This window comes from Euphorbia lathyris, chromosome 8, assembly GCF_963576675.1.
Source record: "Euphorbia lathyris chromosome 8, ddEupLath1.1, whole genome shotgun sequence".
Classification (NCBI taxonomy): domain Eukaryota; kingdom Viridiplantae; phylum Streptophyta; class Magnoliopsida; order Malpighiales; family Euphorbiaceae; genus Euphorbia; species Euphorbia lathyris.
Window position 1 is genome coordinate 509,751 of NC_088917.1, and position 17,626 is coordinate 527,376.

At 39.6% G+C, this 17,626-nt stretch overlaps 1 non-coding gene across 1 annotated transcript; it reads right to left on the bottom strand.

The window, feature by feature from the left end:
• Positions 1 to 15,019: 15,019 nt before the first annotated feature.
• On the bottom strand, positions 15,020 to 15,126 carry LOC136204413 (small nucleolar RNA R71). The gene has a single exon (XR_010675255.1). It is a non-coding gene; the product is annotated as a small nucleolar RNA R71 (small nucleolar RNA).
• Between the last annotated feature and the right edge of the window lie 2,500 nt (positions 15,127 to 17,626).

The following is a 17,626-nucleotide window of genomic DNA, read 5'->3' on the forward strand; positions in this document are numbered from 1 at the left end:
AAATGTTATTCAAAAGAGATAGATCAATAAGCTAATTGAAAAGGTTCTAAAATGGGTTTTTCCAAAATTAGCTTTTTGGATCTAATAAGCTCTTTCAAACCTCTATCCACCAAATACCATTATTAGAGGTTTGACTAGTCAAAACCTTTAAAGTTGATCAAATCTCTAATTTTTGCTCCAAAAAGCTCTTTACCAAACAGGGTCCATAGCGGATTACATTAGCTATTAGCTGATTACCTTTTTAGTTAGCTTATTATGTAAATTTGGTTGGTAAAACTTAGCTGATTGTTAATAGCTGTTTGTGTAAAATGACAAATAAGGACATGATAAAAAAATTTATTTGGGGTTAAATGGTAATAAATATGGGTAAACATATCCTTCAAAAGATATGTAGCAATAAGCTAATTGAAAAAGTTCTAAAATGAGTTTTTTCAAATTAGTTTTTTTGGACCTAATAAACTCTTTCAAACATCTCTCCATCAAACACCACTATTAGAGATTTGACTAGTCAAAACCTATAAAGTGGTTCAACCCTCCAATTTTACCTCAAAAAGCTCTTTACCAAACATGGTATTATCTTTTGGTTAATTGATTTGACTAGCTAATTGTGTAAACTTATTTGGTAAAAACGTAGGCTTGTTTGGTAAATAACTTTTTAAGGTAAAATTAGAGTTTTGAGCCACTTTAGAAATTTTGACTAGTTAAACCTCAAATTATGGTGTTTGGTGAAGAGATGTTTGAAAAATGTTATTGGGTCCAAAGCTAATTTTAAAAAAACGCATTTTAGAAGTTTTTTTTAATTAGTTTATTGCTCCATCTCTTTTGAAACACATTTTTACCCATAATGACTACCCTTTAATTTCAAATAAAAAGTATCATATCTTTATATGTCATTTTACATAAACAGCTAAGTTTTACCAAACAAGTTTATACAATTGACTAGTTAAATCAGCTAACAAAAAAGATAATCAGCTAACAACTATTTGCCAAAATAGGGTCTTAGCTGATTGTTAATAGTTGTTTGTGTAAAATGATAAATAAATAAAGAGTAAAGCTTTTATTTGAGGTTAAAGAGTAGTAATTAGGCGTAAAAATAGCATTTAAAAGAGATAGATCAATAAGCTATTTTTGCATTTTCATGTTTTTTCATTTTTCGTTGTTTTTCTTATTTTTGTTTTCCCGTTTTTCATTGTTGCATTTTTCGTGTTTTTTCTCGTTTTATATTTTTCTCGTTTTCATGTTTTTCCAATTTTTTGCATTTTTTTGCATTTTTTTTTGTTGTTTTCGTTTTTTTTTCACATTTTTCGGTTTTTATGTTTTCATGTTTTTTCCGTATTTCGCCATTAGTAATAAAAATACATGGACTAATCGAAATAGGGATTCATGTCTATTTTGTTCGTAATGCCAATTATATAAATTTGTGAAGAAAAATTGAATGATGTAATGGTGATTGCATTACAACAAAAATGATATGACTAACCAAACATGGTAATAAGTCTCCATTGTAATGATCATTCCATTACAATTAGGACTGTAAACGAGCCGAGCTGAGCTCGGCTCTGCAGTTTCTTATCGAGCTCGAGCCGAGTTTCGAGATCGGTTCAAGCTCAATTTGCTGTTCGAGCTTGGCTCATTTAGCAGCTCGATTGTTCACGAAAAGCTCGTTTTATTTGTTCGTGAGCAGCTCATTCGTTGTGCTTGCGAGCAACTCGTTTATTATTCTATGAAAAGCTCATTTCTTGTGCTCGTGAGCTTTGATCACAAGCAACTCATTTGCTTTTCTCACGAACGAGCTCGTTTATGGTATTCGCGAACAAAATAATATCAAATTCGGTACATCAAATAATATTAATATTATAATTGAGTTAGCTCACGAGCTTTTATCGAGCTTGTTCACGAGCCTCTAATCGAGCTTGCTCGCGAGCTTTGGTCTGTTCAAGCTCGGCTCCTTTACAAATTGATCCTGAAAATCGTGTTCATGAGTGGTTCATTTAAAAACCGAACCAAGCCAAGCTGAGCTTTTAGCCGCTCATGAGCGACTCGGCTCACTTACCGCTCTAATTATAACGCATATTTCATCATACCAAACGGGACCTTAAGTCACAAAAATTGTCAAAAATAAAATAAAATCTAAAAAATAGTGTGGCAATTTACCACCTCAGTTTTTGAGATAAGATATAGTAGTAGGAGGTGAAAGAAAGAGATTAGGTGGTCCATTTAATTATAGAAAAATTTAAGTAAATTAAATATTCTGATACATACAGTACTAAATTTCAAGAAATTAGGTTCAATGAACCTAGACGGATTCTACTACAATATTCTAATAGTCTCGTTTTCCGCGTTGACACCAACTTTCTCAACAGTTGCCAGTTACGAACACGCCACTTGCCTTTCTCAGCTCCAACTACATTCATTGTATCTGGACATTCTGTTTTTTTTTTTCTTAATTCTATTTTATGGTTGTAGTAAAAAAAAAAAAAAAAACATTCCGTAAATGAGCCGAGCGGCTCGATGTTTGGTTCGATAAAAGTCCAGTTCGGTTCGGTTCGGTTCGATTTTTTAATGAACCGTTCGTGAGCACGATTTTCAGGATCGATTTGTAAATGAACCGAGTTTGAGCAGACCAAAGTTCGGCTCGAAAGCTCACGAGCAATCTCGATAAAAGCTCGTGAGCTAACTCAATTATAATATTTATATATTTTAAAAATAAACGAATTTAATATTATTTTATTCGTGAACACCATAAACGAGCTCGGTCGTGAGCAAAACAAACGAGTTGCTTGTGATCAAAGCTCACGAGCACAAAAAATGAGCTTTTCTCATAGAAAAATAAACGAGTTGTTCATGAGCACAACTAATGAGCTACTCACGAACAAATAAAATGAGCTATTCGTGAGCAAGCCCGTGAGCTCGATAACGAGCTCGACTCGTGAACAATCGAGCTGCTAAACGAGCTGAGCTCGAACAACAAATTGAGCTCGAACCAATCTCGAAGCTTGGCTTGAGCTCAATAAGAAAATGTCGAGCCGAGCTCGAGCATGCCAAAACTCAGCTCGACTCAGCTCGTTTACAGCCCTAACCACTTGATGACTGGTGGAGAATTTCCGATTGACTTCCGTCTCTGTGGGGGTGTCGTTGGGTTCGACGGGGGGAAGCTCCGATGCCAAAGTCAGTATAGAAGAACAAGAGAGCAAACTGAATTGACAAAGGGTAAGTGAATGTGTACATTGATAGCTCGAGATACTAACTATATATAGTCATGAAGTTGTAACCTTTAGTAACTAGAAAGTCTCCATTAATGCTCCATTAATGGCGGTTACTGGTTTCCTTTAAGCATGTCCGTTAGGAAATTGATTGCTTATTAATGGTCTTTATTGCGGGATCGGCTCAGCTGTTTCAACAGCGGATTGGGCGATTATGGCGATCCGCCTCATAGGTTCGCCCGCGGATCTCTTGTGGTGAGGTGTTGGTGATCCGCCTGTCGGATCTCTTTGCTCAATACGCCGTGATACTCCGATATCCGGTGATCAACACGTGGTGTTCTAGGCGAATATCCCTTTTGATCCTTGGGATAATATCACAATGTTATCAGAAGCCCCCCTAAAGTTCCTTTAAAGTCCTTTAGGGCTTTTGAGCTCCTTCGCGCGCCGTCATGATTACCTGCATTAATGGTCACTCTGTTCAATACCAATCGATGGGTGACACGTGTTGTGGGCGCGCCGCTCGAGAAAAGAGAAAACGCCTTCTTCCTTCCTCTCTTTCTCTTTCTTCCTCATTTCTTCTTCTCCATTTTTCTTTGCGCTTTCTTTGCCCAGAGTTTTTCCCGGAGTTTCAGAGTCCTCCAAGCTTTTACTTTCATGTAAGTTCATCTTTTTCATTCTATTTTTTCTGAATGTTTAGGAGCTCTTCTTCATCATCCGAATCGACCTTCGAACTTTTTAATTTGACCTCTTCCTCTGAAATCGTAGTTAGCTGGACTACTTCTTCATCGGAAAATTCTTATTCCTCCGAAGATACAGTTAGCTCTAATTTAGCTGAGTTGCGTAACTCGGCGCGAAATAGTGGTCGAACTCGTTCAAGTAAAATTCAAAACCTTTCCGTCCCCGTTACTGGTATTGCTCCAGCAATAGATTTTAGGCGATTTCCCGGGATGGTGGCTTTTTCTTCTGCCCCGTCTAGGAAAAAGGCGCCTCGTGCGGAGTCTACTCCATCTCGCATGAGCGTCGCGGATCTAGCAGATCTGGCGAATCGCTTTCCGTGGATAAAGGACTATGAGACTCGGTTGGCGGCTCCTCATCAACGACCCGCCTGTCCGCCAAGTGGATATCTGTCCGTATATTGTAGTCATGTAGAAAGAGGATTCTGACTTCCTCTCCCTAAGATGATGGCGGACATTCTAGCTTACTTTGATTTCACTGCCAGCCAGTTACACCCAAATGGCTGGTTAGATCTGGCTTTAGATTGCTACTTAGCTTCGAACTTAGGGGTAGTGTGCACCCCTCGTGTCTTTCGATCGTTTCATAAACCGTCACAGCAAAAATCTGAGTCTTTCCTCACTTTTGCAAAGTTTGGAATATATTCGCCGTTTAACGGCAAGATGTCCAACGTCCATCTTTAGGACGAAAATTTTTTCTATGTAAAGATAAAAGAGGGCGAGTCTTTAGGCTTTCCATCGTACTGGAATGCCAAACCTTTGCATATGGCGGGAGACATGCGTATATTGACAGATAGTGACGAGGTAGTGGTGGAGCTCATGAAGAGTGTCAAGGCGGATGCTTGGACATACGCTGACGCCTTGGACTTCATGATGAATGACATTCCCCTGATTCGCCGAGAAGGGGACAAGTTCATTTACTCAAAGCTTGCACAACTTGATCAAGGTAACTTTGTTTTTTCTTTGAACTTTGATTACTTTATTGTTCTCTTTGTCAGGGGTTTATCTAAGGCCAATCACGCTCTTGTAGAGATGCGCAAGAAAATGAAGGAGGATGAGGCTCGAAAGAAAGAGCAAGCAGCGGATCCCCAAAAGGGTGCAGGGAAACGTCCTGCGGATATAATGGCCGACCCGCCTCTGAAGAAGAGGAAGCCTACAGCTTCCGGCGGATAAAAGTTTATGGCGGATGCCATGAAATCCGCAACGCCTTTGGTGGAGAAGGAACAAGTAAGCTGTTTTTACCTTTTCCTTTTTGCCATATTTTGAATCTAAGTTCTGACCTTCCCATCTTTGTGCAGATGGCGAAGCCTGACCTGGGCGGTTACTGGTCCGCCAAACATAGTATCAAGGGATCTTTGGAGAATGAGTCTGTCATCAATGACTTGGACGAGGCTCTTGGTCAGTTGGGCGAGGTGCAAAAGAGCCAGAACCAGATCCCAGGATCAGCCCATGTCCAAATGGAAAAAACGGAGCTTCTAACGGTAAGTTCCCTCTGTCCTTTTGTTATTTTTTAGATGAATGAGTGATCTCCTTTGGGGAGAGTTTTACTATGGTTCTTTCGTTTGAATGGACTGTTTGCATTGATAGATGTATACTCGTTTGCGTGCCATGGAGGCTGAGCTCCTTCAAGGTGTGGCGGATAAGGCCACTATAGTAAAGTTGGAGAAAGAAGTTGCTGATGCTAATGCGAATGCCGCGTCCGCCATTGCCCTTAAGGATGCCGAGATCCAAAAGCTGAAGGAAAAGATCGAAGCAGATGCTAAGGAGAATGAGGATGCTTTAGCAGATGCTGAATTCATGGCAGGGGAGCAAGCTTTTTTTTACGGCGAATGGATCATGGCGTATGTCCAACTGGCGTATCCCGAGATTGATTTTACAGATCCGGAGTTCGCCGTTCCTAACCCGGATGTTGTCCACAAATATCGCAAAATCTCGAACGTCAAGGATTACATCCGTGATCACGTTCGGAAATGGATGAAGGGATCCACCGAAGAAAGCAAACATCTCGCCAACCTTAAACCCGTGGACCTCGATGAAATGCCCTTGAAGACAAATGACCAGAGTGAGGAGCTAGTAACCAATAGCACTATTCCTCTAGGAGGAATTATCTCTGTTGAGCATGAAGCCCCACTGGAGGGCGTATCTGGTGCTGTAGAGAAGGAAGCCCCTTTGGAGGGCGCATCGGGGAAAACAAATGTTAAGGAGGATGCTCCTATTAATGTGTAGCTTTGTTTGTAAAACTTAAGTACAGTTTATTTAATCCTTTGCTAGTATTTATTTTACTTTTATGTTTGCGTAAGTAAATTTATAGGCTTTCAGGATTTGTTTTGAAGTAGGTGGCCAGCCATACTCCATTGTGCGAACCTTTGTGAAGGTGTGAAGCTGTTTTATTCCTTTAGAGGAATTTAAGCTGCCTTAGGGATCGTCTTGCTACCTATCTTTGAGGTGAATCGATCCGCCCTTAGGACTTGTGAGCCCTTCTTTGGGAAGGGTGTAAGAGAGTGTAAAGACCTCGCATCCAAGGAATGTTTTAACTCTATCTCAAATGGTGATCATTTTAAGGATTTGATCCGCCCATGAGATTGTTCTCCTATCTTTGAGGAGAAAAAGTAGCTGTATGATAGCAGTACTTTTTGGTGTGGGAAGCGTTGGGTGCCCCCCTTCTTTTTTAGACAGGAATATTTATATTGCTGCAAGAAAATACTTAAAAAGAATATTGACAATTGAACAATTGCTTTTTATTGATTGGAGATACGCTTTATTACAGCAGGCGGGTCTTATATGTGAGCCTCATTAAAACTTTTAATAAGAAAAACCTCATGGGAAAAAAGCTTACTAAAGGAAAAAGAGTACTCAAGACCTTGTTTACTGTAATTTTAGTGATGAAAGTATATTGTATTACAATTCATATCAATTACAGAATCCTACATATCTATATATACAAAGGTGATGTATGGGCAAAGACATGGGCACATGTATGGGTATTGAGCATGGTCTGTCTGTACCCTATCTTCTACTGTCTTGAGTACAGTACCCTATCCTCTACTGTCTTGAATATAGTAATAATATTGAATTCTGTAACACTCCCCCTCAAGCTGGAGCATAGATATTTATCATGCCCAGCTTGTTACAAATATAGTTTACCCGAACCCCATTTAAGGCTTTAGTAAAAATATCTCCAAGTTGCTCATTCGTCCTGACATAGCCTGTAGAGATAATATTTTGTTCCAGTTTTTCACGGACAAAGTGACAATCTATTTCAATATGCTTGGTTCGTTCATGAAATACTGGATTAGAAGCAATATGAAGCGCGGCTTGGTTGTCACACCATAGTTTTGCTGGAGTATTGACTTTGAATCCAAGTTCAGATAGAAGATGGCGAATCCACATAATTTCACCAACTGATTGGGACATGGCTCGATATTCGGATTCGGCACTAGAGAGAGATACGACATGTTGCTTCTTGCTCTTCCACGAAACTAAGTTTCCTCCAACAAAAACATAATAGCCTGTAGTGGATCTCCGATTTTCCTTATCTCCTGCCCAGTCTGCATCGGAGAAACATTCAATCTGTGTATGGCCATGATTCGTATAAAATATTCCTCATCCAGGTGCTCCTTTCAAGTAACATAAGATCTGTTCTAGTGCAATCCAGTGATCAACAGTGGGAGAAGACATAAACTGGCTAACAACACTGACAGAATATGCTATATCAGGTCTAGTCACTGTAAGATAATTCAGTTTTCCCACCAACCTTCTATATCTACCAGGATCTTCAAATGGCTCTCCTTTTGATGTGGGATGCGAATTCGGAGTCATGGGCGCACTACAAGGCTTAGCTCCAGATTTTCCTATTTCTGACAACAGATCAAGAACATATTTTCTTTGAGATAGGAAGATTCCTTTTTTACTTCTTGATACTTCAATTCCCAAGAAATATTTTAGAGCTCCCAGATCCTTGGTATGAAATTGGCCATGGAGAAATGTTTTTAGAGATGAAATGCCTGAAAGATCACTTCCTGTAATGACAATATCGTCTACATAGACGACAAGGAGAATGATACCTGATGCAGAGTGTTTATAGAAAATAGAGTGATCACACTTGCACTTCTTCATCCCAAACTTGTCAATTGCTTGACTAAACTTCCCAAACCATGCTCGAGGACTCTGTTTTAGGCCATATAGAGATTTACGAAGACGACAAACCTTGCCATACTCCCCCTGAGCAACAAACCCTGGTGGTTGCTCCATATAGACTTCCTCTTGAAGATCCCCATGTAAGAACGCATTTTTGATATCCAATTGATGCAAGGGCCAATTAGAGCAGGCTGCCAGTGAGATAAAAAGCCGAATGGAGGCCATTTTAGCTACTGGAGAGAACGTATCAGAGTAATCGACCCCATAGGTCTGAGCATACCCCTTTGCTACAAGACGCGCTTTTAAACGAGCAACTGAGCCATCAGAATTAAGTTTAACAGCATATACCCATCGACATCCAACTGACTTCGTGCCAGGGGGTAAATCTACCAGATCCCAAGTACCATTAGCATCTAAAGCATTCATTTCATCGATCATAGCATTGCGCCATCCAGGGTGTGATAAGGCCTCCGAGACAGATTTAGGAACAGAAGTAGAGTCAAGTGAAGTAACAAGACAACGGGAACTGGGGGAAAGGTTAGTATAAGAAACAAAAGCTGAAAGAGGGTAGGTGCAGGAACGTTTACCTTTCCGGAGGGCAATAGGAAGAGCAATGTCATCTTGACTCATGGCAGAAGGCGGATCTGATGCCGGAGCAGATATTGGTACTGGACTAAAAGCAGGAGGATGCTGACGCCGAGAATAGACCTGAACGATGGGTGGTTTAGGCGTTGGTGGGGGCACAGGCGGTGGAGTATAGGAGACTCGATGGACTAACACATTATCATCGTCTGGAGTAGGAAGTAAATCAGAAGAGACAGGAAAAAATGGAAGGCGTTCCATAAAGGTGACATCAGAAGATATGAGATACTTATTGAGAGTTGGACAGAAACATCGGTACCCTTTTTGAAGACGAGAGTAGCCAACAAAGACACATTTGAGGGCTTTGGGGTCAAGTTTAGTAAGGTGTGGTCGAACATCCCGAACAAAGCAGGTACTCCCAAAAATGCATGGGGAGATAGGAAACAGTGGTCTGTTTGGAAATAGGGTACCATAAGGAGTCTTGCCGTGTAGCACTGTGGAAGGCATTCAATTAATAAGAAAACACGCAGTCAAAACTGCATCAGCCCAAAAGTCTTTAGGAGCATGTGTGTGAAATAAAAGAGCTCTGGTTGTTTCAAGGAGGTGACGATTTTTACGTTCAGCGACACCATTCTGAGATGGTGTATCAACACAGGAGGATTGGTGAAGAATACCGTTCTGGAGCATGAAAGCTTGAAAGGAGCCAGAAAAGTATTCTTTAGCATTATCACTTCTTAAGGTGTGAACAGAAACATTAAATTGAGTTTTAATTTCAGCACAGAAAGCAGTAAAATGAGTAAATAATTCAGAACAATTTTTCATTAAATATAACCAAGTAGTACGTGAAAAATCATCTACAAAGGTAACAAAATACTTAAAACCAACTTTAGACACAACAGAACAAGGTCCCCAAACATCAGAATGAACTAATTCAAATGGAAAATTGGACCTTTTATTGACACGGGGATAGGAAGACACACGATGGTGTTTAGCAAACTGACACGACTCGCAATCTAAAGTAGATAAATTGTGAAACTGAGGACACAACCACTTCAAAAGGGGAAGAGATGGGTGTCCTAACCGACAGTGCTCATTAAACGGAGTGGATATAGTGGAGCAAGCAATAGGTCTTCTAACATGAGTATCCAACACGTAGAGACCTCCAGATTCTCGTCCACTACCAATAATCTGCTTCGTCAGGAGATCCTGAAACACATAATGATCAGGAAAGAATGAGATAGAGCAGTTTAGGGAACGAGTAAGTTGACTCACGGATATTAAGTTAAAATCAAAACCAGGTACATTAAGTACAGAGGAAAGAGAAAGTGCAGGAGTTGGATTAACAGTGCCAGTGCCCAAGACGGATGAAGTGGTGCCATCAGCTAGTTTGACATGGGAAGGAAAAGTAGGAGAGTAAGACGAGAAATGTTTTGAATTACCTATCATGTGGTCTGTGGCACCAGAATCAATGACCCATTAGGAGGAGGACGAAAGAAGGCATGTAGTGGTGTTACCTGACTCGGGAAGAGCAGTGATGGACGAAGATGAATGTTGAGCAGCTAATGTTGCTTGGTACGTGGCATACTCGACTGCAGTAAGGGTGTAGGTTAGATCTGATGCAACATCAGTAGTGGCAACATGAGCAAATCGATTCCTGGAATTTTTGGTTTGTAGTTTCTGACAGGTACGCTTAGTATGACCAGGTTCATGACAATAATAGCACACAACAGAGCGGCTGCCCTCTCCGAAGTGTTTGGCATCGCGAGTGATACCCTTAGTCGGACCCGTAGGAGAGCGGCCTGACCCATGCTTGTGACTGATAAGAGCACTAGAGGCGGGAACAATAGAAGGAGCGGAGATAACAAGCTCACTACGTAGAACACGAGTAAGAGCTTCCTGCGAGTTAGGAATGTCAGCACCAGAAAGAATTTGAGAAGTAACACCCTCATATTTTGAGCCGAGTCCACATAAAAATTTGAGAACAAACATTTGGTCTCGTTGAGTTTGTAGGACTTTGATATCAGTACTCAGAGGCACTAACTCTTTCAACTGTTCAAAAATTTGCATAAGTTGCATATAGTAGTTCTGAACTGATTGACCCTGTCGCTCGGTAGTGTAAAAAGACTTGTAGATATCATATATGCGTGAGATATTACCTCGACCAGAGTAGACAAATTGCAAGAAATCCATCAATTCTTTGACATACTCACAATGTTGAATCATGCCGACGATACTCGTATCAATGGAATTCTTAATCTGAATGAACAAACGAGCGTCATCCTCCAGCCAATCTTCGTCAGTTGTGTTTGGAGCATCAGATAAGTGACGACTTTTTCGAATACTGCGAAGATAGATTTTGACAGTTTTGGACCAATCAACATAATTCAAACCAGTCAATTTGTGGTCAGTGATTTTCTGAGACACTGGAATAATATTAGTAACAGTAGAATGATGAGTTTCGACTTTCTTTCCGTCTGCCATAACTACTCAAGAAATGGAAATTGCACAATGTAAGAACTCCAAATAAATAACACAGGAACTGCGGAAGTGTAAGAGTTCCACCACACTTCACAAAGTCAGCCAAAATAGATCACAACCCACTATATAGTACAATGGAGAGACGGAGATTCTGACAGTGGAGGATGGGGCAACACCGGAAAAGGAAGTCCGACAACAAACGGCCGCCGGACGCGCCTCCACTCGCCGGCGCGTGGGTGACGGGTGGAAGATGGAGACGGCGCGTGAGACACACGCGCGGCTGGTCTGGTGGCCGGAGTTGCACGAAATGGCCGATCGGAGGACGGGTTGTCTGCTAGGGGCGGTGGTGAAGTGGGGAGATGACCAGAAAATAATACCCTTCCTCAATAGTCTATACGCAGGGATAGAACCAGAGGGAAAAAAACAACAACCAGAACCACTGCTCACAAGGGCAGCTCTGATACCATGTAATTTTAGTGATGAAAGTATATTGTATTACAATTCATATCAATTACAGAATCCTATATATCTATATATACAAAGGTGGTGTATGGGCAAAGACATGGGCACAGGTATGGGTATTGAGCATGGTCTGTCTGTACCCTATCTTCTACTGTCTTGAGTACAGTACCCTATCCTCTAATGTCTTGAATACAGTAATAATATTGAATTATGTAACATTTACATTCTATTTTCTGGCGAAATATTTGCGGAGATTTTGGAGATTCCATGTACGCGGCAGCGTGTTTCCCTCCATGTCTTGAATCTTAAACGTGGCGAACCCAATCTTGTCGACTATTCTGTATGGGCCTGTCCAGGTGAGTCCCAGCTTTCCTTTTCCTTCCTTGGATTGGATTTTGTCTGCTTTACGGAGTACGAGGTCTCCCACATTCAAGTTTACAAGTTTTGCATTTTTGTCATGATAAGCTGCGATCCGCTGCTTGTAAGCCGCCATGCGTACGTATGCCTTTTCTCGCCTTTCCTCCACTTGATCAAGACTTTCTTTCAACCTTTGGCTGTTTTCATCCTCGCAATAGAATGCAACTCGGTCACTTGGGACCTGTATTTCAACTGGAATTACAGCTTCGACACCGTGACAAAGGGCGAACGGCGTCTCGCCTGTGGCTGTTCTGGGAGTAGTGCGATACGCCCATAGGACGCTCGTTAACTGATCCGCCCATTTCTTATCATGCTCTCCCAATCTTTTCTTTATTCCTTTAACGATCGTCCAGTTTGTAACTTCGGTCATACCGTTTGACTGAGGATAATAAACTGAGGCGAATCTGTTCAGAATGCCCAATTCTTCATATAAAGTTTTGAACTCTGCACAGTTGAATTGCGTTCCATTGTCAGTGATAATCGTATGAGGAACTCCATTCGTTCAGCATTGATAAAGGAGACAGCCTCAATCTCTACCCATTTGGTGAAATGATCCACAACCATGACAACATACTTCCTCTGTCTTCTGGTGGGAGGAAATGGTCCAACTATGTCAATACCCCAGACCGCAAAGGGTCGACCTTTGATGATGGGCCTTTGAAGGTGTTTAGCGGTGTGCGATTCATTTGCATGAATCTGACAATTATGGCATGACTCCACAAACTTATGAGCATCAAGTTCTGCTGTAGGCCAATAAAATCCTACTAACCTGGATTTCTTTACAATGGAGGCAGATGCCTGTTAAGCCCAAAATATACCTAAAATATCATATATAAATACGTTAAATTTACATTAAAATCATGCTAATTATATTCATTTGGAATACTTTTACGTCTTTATTTACTTCTTTGATGCAAGGTACTTAATTATTTGGTTAAATCCAAATAGGAGCGAAAACGAAGCCAAAACGGAGCTAAAATGGAGGAAAAACCTAAAAAACGTACCAAGAATGCATATCAGTCAGAAGAACGCTCAAGGAGGACGAAAAGCAGTCGAGAGACAGGGAAACATCTCTCTGTCGCGACTGAGATTTTGAGAATCTCAGTCGCGACTTGCGGAGGCCAGCTCGGGAGAAAAACGAAGTTTTCACTCGTCCCTGTACCCCCTGTCGCGACTGAGATTTTCAGAATCTCAGTCGCGACAGCGAACCCTTCTGCACACAAAACACATGTTTAAATCGGAAAAACGCGTCTGTTCGTTCGGATAAAAGCAACCCTTCACCAGCGGACACGACCCATCATTTACAACCCTTCAACAACTATAAATAAGTGATCCATTTCAGAAATCAAGGTTGGAAAAAGTTAGAGAAATTAGAGAAGAAAGTTATTATGTTGAGTTTCTGATTCAGAAAAGAATCAGAAAGTTTAGATTTCATTTCTATGTAAACAATCGTGCTGTACATGAATTGTTATTAGATTAGTTATAAACAGTATTAGTTTAGTTTTCATTCTGGTAGTGGACGAGATCAGTCTCTATTCCGAAGATCCAACGAGAAGAATTGACGGCTGAAGCGCATGAGGTTTGACGAACCTACGGAGTTTGAGAGAAAGATTGACGACCCGGATCTTAAAGTTTTCGTTACAATGATATCCAAGTTTCCACTTCTCTGTTAACTTGTGAAAATTCACATTTCATTAATGATATACTTATTTATTCAATACATTCTTACTGTTGTTATTTTGATATTGTTCTGACAAAATGATTTTCAAAATGATAAATTGGTGTTTTTATTAAAACGTTCTATTCCATCTTATTCATATAAGAACTTTGTTGAACACTTGACAGATTTAGTTTTTATGGATGACATGATCGCTGATCGCGGCTTATCAGACATAAAATACTAGTTTGATTAAGGTAGGAATCACCTCAACATCAGTGGGATTTCTATGGTTCGAAGCCATTTAATTGAATAAATCGCTATATTGTTACATGTCCATAATCTTACAAAGTTAAAGGTGTTTTCTTTGCTTTATGAAAATAAGTTCTATTTTATTCCAATTGCGGAAATATCTGTCTTGTAATCAATACCACAAAGACGGAACTGTTCTCTAAACTCAATATAATCCTTCTATCTAATCCTAATTTACCAAAACCAATTCAATCAATTAAACGATATTCTTTTGTTAAACCTAAACACGTGACTTAACCGAATTAAATAAAGTTTTAGTTAAAAAGCGTTCCCTGTGGGTTCGATATCTTTTATTACTACAAGCGTATACCGTGCACTTGCGGAAATCGTTCAACAAGTTTTTGGCGCCGTTGCCGGGGAACGCCAAAATTTTTGACAAAATTTTAAAGTTTTCGTGTTTTATTTCGAATCTAGGTTTAAACATACTTATTTTAACTTTTATAATTTAATAGTTTTCATTTACTAATTTATTTATTTTTCAAAATTCTGTTTTGTAGGTAGTTTCGATTCGTGCAAGATTTCAGGTTCATGCGCAGTTCTCGAAGTTCAGGTATTGTACCAGACCCTATAGACCCAGAAATTGAGAAAACCATTAGGAAGAACAAGAAAAATAAGAAAAACAAAAATAAGACCCCAGTAAAAACATAACCGAGCCAGAAAAAATGGCAGACCCACCAACACTTATGGAATACGCTAGGCCAGGTGTGGCCGGTGTAACCAATAATATCGTTAGACCCAGAATCACCGCAAATCAATTTGAAATTAAGCCAGCTTTGCTTAATATGTTGCAAAATAATGTAACATTTTACGGGTTGCCTAACGAAAATCCTAACACCCACTTAACAAATTTCCTTGAAATTTGTGACACTTTTAAAATTCCAGATGTGACTGCAGAAGCAATCAAACTTCGCCTCTTTCCCTTCACCTTGAAGGACAGAGCCAAAGAATGGTTAACTTCTATGCCAGTCGCAACTTTTGCCACTTGGGAACAATTAGCCCAAGCGTTTTTATCTAAATATTTTCCTCTAGCAAAAACCGCAAGAGTCATAAAGGAGTTAACATCTTTTTCTCAAAATGACAATGAGACTCTTTATGAAACTTGAGAACGTTTTAAAGAACTTCAACGTTTATGCCCACACCACCAATTACCCGCTGAACTTTTAATGCAAACATTTTACAATGGACTAAATCCTACAACTAGGGGTTCATTAGATGCTATGTCGGGAGGGCTATTTATGAAGAAAACATCAGCCCAAGCGAGAGAACTTTTGGAGGAAATAGCAATCAACAGCAGTATGTGGCCCGCGGAACGTGGACATATGCCGGTGGCAAAACCATCATCCTCAACCACACAATCAGTTAAAGGTATAGTTGAACTTGATCTAGTCGCAATGCTACAAGCCCAATTTTCTGCTTTATCGCACAAAATTGACAAGTTTATGGCACCACGCGATACCAATGGTAATCCAGTCCAAACGGATATGGACTACGAAAATATGAGTGAGATCGAACAGGTAAATTTTGTCCAAGGGCAAAACCAAACTAATAATCCTTATTCTAATACATATAATGCTGGATGGAGGAATCATCCTAACTTTAACTGGAAAGATAACAGTAACAATAATGCCAGTGCTAATCAAAATCGTACCACTAATTATCAAAATCAGTCAAGAGATACGATTAGCACTTTATCTTCTAAAATCAACAAGTTTATAGATGCTATCAGTGGAAAAATAAGTAATCACGACGATGGTTTTAAACGGATCGAAAACAAATTCGATCAGCTTATTAAAAACCACTCATCTAGCATCCATAATTTGGAGATTCAAATTGGTCAACTTGCTAAATCAATTCCATCCCGAAAAGAGGGAAGTCTTCCCAGCCATACGGAAGAAAATCCGAAAGAGCAGGTGAAGGCTATTACTCTTCGTTTAGGAAAAAATTATCAAGGGCCTGAAATGCCCAAAGATGTAACATTACCGGGAACTGATTTACCAAAGTCCAAAGAAGACATCTTAAACACAAATAATTCACCATCTGACGCAGGTACCAAAACTTTTGTACCCAAACCACCTTTTCCACACAAAGTCCGAAATAAGGACTATGATAAACAACTTCTAACGTTTTTGGATAAACTTAAAAATTTGCACATCAATTTGACATTTATGGATGCAATCACACAAATTCCTAACTACGGTAAGTTTTTAAAAGATTTGATTTCAAAGAAAATCAGTTGGGAAGGAATTTCATCCATTTCGTTAACTGAAGACTGTAGTTCAATAGTATCAAGTAATTTGCCCACTAAACTCAAGGATCCTGGATGTTTTACTATTCCGTGTAAGTTGGGAGATATTGAATTCCCAAGTTGTCTTTATGATTTAGGAGCAAGTATAAACTTAATGCCATTGTCTATTTTTAACAAGTTAGGTTTAGAAGAAGATATCAAACGTACCAATATGGTTTTGCAATTAGCGGATCAAACCACTAAAAGGCCGTATGGTATAATTGAAGATGTTTTAGTCCAAGTCGATAAATTTATTTTTCCTACCGATTTTGTTATATTAGACTTTGCATATGATGTAAATTGCCCTTTAATTTTCGGTAGACCGTTTATGAACACGGGACGCGCTCTAGTAGATGTGTTGGAAGGGAAGGTAGTTTTAAGGATAGGAGAAGATAAGGTCGAGTTTAACATGAACAAAGCGATGAAATACCCTATGGAGGAATTCGCTTGTATGAAACTTGATTTAGTCGAGGAATGTGTCAATGATGTAATTCAAAGTGAAGAAATGATTGAACCTATAATAGATGAGGAATTAGATGATAAGGACCTAGAGCCTTTGATTAGAGAAGATGGACTAGTTCCACCTTCATTTGTAACACCCCCTAAATTAGAACTTAAAGAGTTACCCAGTCATTTGAGGTACGCTTTCTTAGGCGAAGGCGATTCTCTACCTATAATTATTTCTAACAAATTAACAAGCGATCAAGAAGAAAAATTGAAAAAAGTTGTTAGAAATAGGATAGGAAGTATGGGATGGCAAATTTCAGACCTAAAAGGAATTAATCCTAGTATAGAAATGCATAGAATTCACTTAGAAGAGGATAAGCCACCTAAAGCGGATAGGCAAAGACGCTTAAATCCGAACATGAAAGAAGTAGTCAAAAATGAGATTACTAAACTTTTAGACAATGGAATCATTTATCCGATCTCGGATAGTGAATGGGTTAGTCCAATCCATTGTGTACCTAAAAAGGGAGGCATAACTGTTGTAAGAAATGATGAAGGTGAAATGATACCTACACGAACCACCACTGGTTGGAGGGTTTGTATAGACTATAGGAACCTAAATAAAGCTACTAGGAAAGATCATTTTCCTCTACCTTTCATTGATCAAATGATCGAAAGGATAGCCGGTCATGCATTTTACTGTTTCCTAGACCGTTACTTCGGATTCTTTCAAATTTACATTTACCCGGATGACCAAGATAAAACAACCTTCACATGACCTTACGGAACATTTGCATATAGGAGAATGCCTTTTGGTCTATGTAATGCACCAGCAACATTTCAACGATGTATGATAGCAATTTTTAATGACTTCATTGAAGACATAATGGAAGTTTTCATAGATGATTTTTCAGTT